At 43.3% G+C, this 6,140-nt stretch overlaps 1 long non-coding RNA gene across 1 annotated transcript; it reads left to right on the top strand.

Moving 5' to 3' along the window:
• Positions 1 to 4,584: 4,584 nt before the first annotated feature.
• On the top strand, positions 4,585 to 4,968 carry LOC144986668 (uncharacterized). Its single transcript, XR_013650510.1, has 2 exons — positions 4,585 to 4,701; positions 4,784 to 4,968. It is a non-coding gene; the product is annotated as an uncharacterized LOC144986668 (long non-coding RNA).
• Positions 4,969 to 6,140: the final 1,172 nt, after the last annotated feature.

Below are 6,140 nucleotides of genomic sequence, written 5' to 3'. Positions count from 1 at the left end.
CAGTGTTTACATAAAAGAACATTTTTATGAAGTTTATAAATTTACTTCAACTAAAGTTGAGGATGCGGTGAAGGACCAATGTGTGGAATCTACATTGAAGTTCTGAGCTGCATTAATGAACATTTCCTCCACAGCAAAAGACAAACAACATCTGTAATGAGCAGACATGGGTCTATGCCATCAGCCTAAGCCATCAGTCTATACTACCAATCTATACTACCAGTCTATACCATCAATCCATATCAGTCTATACTACCAGTCTATTCCATCAGTCTTTACCAGAGGTGGGCACTGAGGGCCACATGCCTGCATGTTATCCAACATACCCTGCTCTGCTATGTTCAGTCTATACTACGAGTCTATACCATCAGTCTATGCTACCAGTCTGTACCATCAGTCACCTTCTCTACATGGATGACATCAAGCTATATGCCAAGAGCGAGCGTGACATTGACTCCCTGATTCACACCACCAGGATCTACAGTACTGACATTGGGATGTCATTTGGGCTCGAGAAATGCAGCCGGATGGCGACAAAGAGAGGCAAGGTAGTCCACACAGAAGGGGTCTCACTCCGAGAAGGAACAATGGCAGACATTAAGAACAGTTACAAGTACCTTGGAATTCCGCAGGCAAACGGCAACCTGGAGCAGGCAACAAGGAAAGCTGCAACAGCTAAATACCTCCAACGAATAAGGCAAGTCCTGAGAAGCCAGCTCGATGGCAAAAATAAGACCCAGGCAATAAACAGCTACGCACTGCCAGTTATCAGATACCCTGCAGGAATAATAAGATGGCCAAAGGAAGAGATACAGACCACGGATGTTAAAACATGAAAGCTCCTCACCATGCATGGAGGCTTCCATCCCAGATCCAGCACACTGAGACTGAGATAGAGGCTCAGATCTACGACACCAGACAAGACCCAAGGTGTAGGCTCTGTAAAGACCAGCCTAAACAATCCAGCACATAACTGCAGGGTGGAAGATGCTGGCAGGGAAAGCATACATGGAGCGCCACAATCAAGTGGCTGGAATAATATACAGGAACATGTGTGGTAAAGAATGAGAGAGCAAAGATCCTGTGGGACTTCCAGATCCAGAGTGATAGGATGGTAATGGCGAACCAACTAGACATTGTAGTGGTGGATAAAGAACAGAGGAAACCCGTTGTGGTGGATGTGGTAGTGCCAACCGATGGAAACATAAGGAGGAAGGAACATGAGTAACTGGAGAAATACCAGGGACTCAGAGAAGAACTGGAGAAAGCATGGAAAGTGAAGGTGACGGTGGTGCCTGTGGTAATTGGAGCACTTGGGGCTGTAACCCCCAAGCTGGAGGAGTGGCTACAACAGATACCTGGAAAGACCTCAAACCTCTCAGTCCAGAAAAGAACAGAGCTAAGAACAGCTAAGATATTGCAGGACCCTCAAGCTCCCAGGCCTCTGGTAGAGGACCCGAGCTTGGAGGAGAAACCACCCGTGGAGCACAGAGCGGTGACCAGCTGTGGTTTAATTTTATAATGTGTTCACATTTCATATTAGCATTTGGCAGAACAGAAAAAAGTCTGGGTATAAGGGCTGGTTTAGACCCTAACCCAGTGATTCATCAGCTGTTGTTTTTATAATACGTTTGGGGGAAAAAACTAAATGAAACTACTTGGAATGAGTTAGAGCAGAGCTGTCAATATGTGTCTAATACTTACAGTATACGTATATATTGAATATAAAAATAGCAGCTACATGTTGCATCAGTGTCAAAGCATGAAGTCAATTTTTCCCAGCAGACTGAATCAGTAAAAGCTTCTTTCTTTGATCACAGGCAAGGTCAAATACAGATGAAGCTGTTTCCACACACACACCAACACACACGCAAATATACTCTTTATTGTGTGTCCTGTGTCCACTATGACACACCAATACTGTATGGACCCAAATAACGTGTAAAGTCTGGTTAAGAAAAAAGACTTTTTCAATTATCTTTGTGATCTATATGACATTAGTCTTTATTATTTATTCCCCCTGGCACATGTACTATTTTTCATTCTTTCAAAATAGTAATGTTTAAGAAGAAGTTTTTTGTCAAAATTTTCCACACTTTAGCTATATTTACACATAACTTATTTACTGATTGTTTTTAGGTTTTTTTGGTTCTGCTTCTTGATTCAGGTATATCTCACCTGATCATATTTCATCTTATCTTCTGCTGAAACTCCAGCAATCTAACCAAAGGGAAAGACATTTAGGAAGAACGGCCTGTCCTCAGCTGTAACCAGCATCTGAACAAGACTTGGTCTACAGTTCTGTCACTACAGTTTCAAACCCTTAAAGAGTCACCTTCACCATTTTGACATCGTCCTGTGCTGTTGTTTGAAACTTTTGCAGTAACCATTTCAAGCAGCAGATGACATTATGGGCATTTTGTCTTGTTTCTGAATCTGATATGTCATAATAGAGTAGCATTCTAGTACTGATATGACTCGTTCTTTGATTTTCGTCTTCACCTTCTGAGCCTAAAATTCCTATACACCTCAACTATGAGGGACCCAGACTCATCTCTCATGTTAGCCTCGTAGTTTAATCCAGACTCGAGCAGTCACAATCCTGGTCAGCTAAAGTCAAAGTTAGAAAGTCCAAAGCCTCGTTTCCACTGAGCGGTATGGTCCAGTCCAGTCGGGTCCGGTCAGGTTTAGAATGGTCCAGACAATTCAGGTGAGTATTTCCACTCAGAGTTGGACCGTCACGGCGCATACGTGGTGAAGCTAACAACAACAATGGAGGTCATTCAGCATCTTATTTTCAGCTCGTATCTACAGAGCATTTCATGTTGTTTGAGAGAAGATTGCAGGCAGCAAAGAGAAAAACAGACACTTTCTTGGAGCTTTCTTTGTCCTAATGACCTTCAGCCAAACAACAGGTTTCAACAGTAGCTCCGCCCCAACCGGTCTGTTCCATTTTTCTATGAACCTACAACCAACTGGGGCCCAGAAATGGTGGGGTGAGATCCGCCTTAATGGGTCCATTTTATAATGGAAACGCTGAAAATACTGGACAGGACAGGACTGAAGCGTACCGTACCACTCAGTGGAAACGAGGCAGTAGAGTCATGGAACCCACAGATGGAGAGCTCTTACTCCTGATCATGCAAACCTAAAAAAGACGTTCCGGTCACATTGTTTAAAAGTTCTATATCATGGCGCTGACCTAAGCGTCAGTTGGTTTTCCAATTATTGGTTGACATCCGTATTCAACAGTTTATCACAACAATGAGAACGTATTATAACGATCAGCACATATCCCTTTCCAGCAGTTGAGGCTGTAACCATGACAACACGCCGTACCACATATCAAATTTTCCGCTTTCGTGGAAAAAGGGATTTAAACCTGAGAAATAACCAGATAAAAGTACTAAAAATGGATTGAAAACACATTTCTTTGTGAGTGACCATAAGCGGGATGATGCCCTTTGATGTGTCCATTTTCAGACTTTGCAAAAGCGTCCGTCCTTCGCTTTGCGTCAGACGGTTCAGGCTTCCGGGTCATCCGTTAGTTTGGGATAATGGACACCTCGCCGGGCATTATCTCTTTACATGTTTACCATCTCACAAAAGAACTTTAAAGTACAGAAAACACATTTTACCAGCTGCTGCTTCAGCTGTTGGCTCCTGCGGCTCAGTTCCTCCTGGTGAGACCAGTTTGTTCGGCCAGGTTTCTCTTCCCCTTCATATTATCCCTCCTCACCCTTTATATCCTTGCTCTCTCTCCCTCCCCTCCTTTCAAACACACATGTCAGTGCCAGCAGCTTGCACACTGAGTGAGTGTGGGCAGCAACCAATCAGACAGCAGCAGCTTTGGCAACATTCGCCACACACACATGTTGGTCCTGACACCCTTCACTGACAATGATTAGTTTGAATATAGGCATGCACAGTGCTGTTCCTCTCACACACATGCATGCACGCACACACAAACACACACATAAGTGAAGCACATCTGTCATCTGTGACCATCTGATCCAGCTTTGAAGAGGATTATGTTTTTGTCCTCAAACATCAAATCTCTCATGGTTGTGTGCAGAGCAGGTCATTGTTGTGCCTGCGATGCCTCCCACGTTTCCACAGCTTCGCCTTATTCTATTAAAAACTTCAAGCTTCTTGGCAACGTCAGACTGATTTGCATGCAGCCTTGACTTGCCTTAAGAATATTATATAACAGGCGGATGTAAACATGTGTTGTCACAAAAATGTTTTGTTCTCAGTGAGTGCAGCAACAGAGCATACGCTCCAGATCTGGTGTGCAGTCATGATATCCACACTGATGCTAAAAATAAGATTGTTCTTTCACAGAAGGATGTAGACAATCTGGTCCATCCAACAGTTAAAATTAGACTATTGTAAATCAAAGCTAAGATTTTTTTTCTTCTGACAGATCAAATCTTCAGCTTTTTTTAAATTTTGAATCATTCTGGTATGAAAATAGTTCCTTCAGATAAAGGGTGCTTGTGCTTGAATATGTAGTTTGTGCTCCATGTAGATGACATGAGAAGATCTGTGTCATGGTGCCTCTGTCAGACTCCTCCCCCTCCAGCTCTGCTCAACTCTATTCCTGATTTCCACCAGGTGCAGTCACTCATCCTCATCACCTCATCTCCTCTTAAGGAGCTGCAAGGCCTCAAGCCGACGCCAGTTCGTTGCCCTTCAACGGTGACTCACCTGGTCTCAGTAATGCTCTGTCATGCTCTGCCTTGCTCTCGTTCTGAAACTAATTATTGTTGTCGTGCCTCAGGAAACTACTTCATGAGTGACGCCAGTGTGGACCTTCTGCTAAGCACCATCAGGAAGCTTACAGCCTCTGCCTCTGTCGCTAACCGCGTTAGCACCTCCAGCCACGCCACCAGCCATCTTCAAGTCCGGACCACGTCCAAGTCTAGCCACAATCATCCACAGAGAAACAATAAATCTTTACTCACCTACTACTTACCTGTCATTACTCTGGGTTCCAGCGCCTGGGTCCGCTTCGCCTGAATATCATGACAATCTGCACACTTCCAGCTAAAACGATCAACTTCAGCAGATGTTTGACTCCTTAAAGTCCCTCCAATCATCTTCTGATCTGTTTTCAAAGTGTTTCCAGTTGTCTTTTAATTATGATGATGATGATGCTGTTTTTAGGCTAAATCTAGGACATAGTTTCTGCAGAGCAGCAGGAGTTCATTAGAAATTCACCTCTGAGTTGAGGACAGGACTGTTAGTGTGGAGAAAGCCTGCACTCATTTCCCATCATCCCTTTTTTAACACTCTCTCCCGCTAGCTTACAGCCCTCACGACCCCAATTTAACATTAGCGGTGCAACAAAAACAGCAGAAATATCGTATCTATCCATCCGTCCAGTTTAGATCCAGATTCCAGCTCAGACCAGGAGAACAAAGACCTTCATGGATCTATTTGTCTGCAGGTGATGATCAGAATGGAGCAGAGCAGGGAGACTATGGCCTGACAGTTGTAGTGAATGCGTAAATACTACAAGCTTTGTCAAACAGCAGGTCTTCTTCTGCTCTGGATTCACCACGATTTGAATAAAAAAATACTGAGACAGTTTGAATCTAGATAGAAACACCAAACACAGTTTACATTGGGGTGGGTCTTTAACTTGTTCTGGCGGGGTCGTTTGGGTTTGTGAAGTGTTGGGTCTTTTGAATTCTTGATTTAGAGATGCATTCATCAAATCTTGGTGGACTCTGTGATTACTCAAATACAAATCCAAGTTCCTTCTGTTCATAATGAAACCCTGTTCACCAAGCTGAAGATCTAATAATCCACCAAGCTCCTTTGGAGGCTGAGCTTACATTTCTAATGAGGAGATGAAATGCGATGTTCCATCCATCCATCCTTTGTCTGAACCCGTTTTATCCCTTATGGGGTCACGGGCTGCCGGAAGAAATGGGAAATTCCTTTTGTAAAAGTTGTTGATGCCTTGGAAAGAAGAATCATCAAAAGTATCAGCTTAGTTCTGGACATCTTTTGTCTTTTCTCGGCTCAATAAAATTAAACCCATGGGATGTGCCTTTTTTAGATTCATGTTTACAGTGAAGAACGAGTTTCATAAAATCCACACATTAACCACCAATATATTATGTCATGAG

Source organism: Oryzias latipes, chromosome 17, assembly GCF_053564925.1.
Source record: "Oryzias latipes strain Hd-rR chromosome 17, Olatipes_Hd-rR_3.1".
Lineage (NCBI taxonomy): Eukaryota > Metazoa > Chordata > Actinopteri > Beloniformes > Adrianichthyidae > Oryzias > Oryzias latipes.
This window is presented reverse-complemented; position numbering and strand designations above follow the sequence as displayed.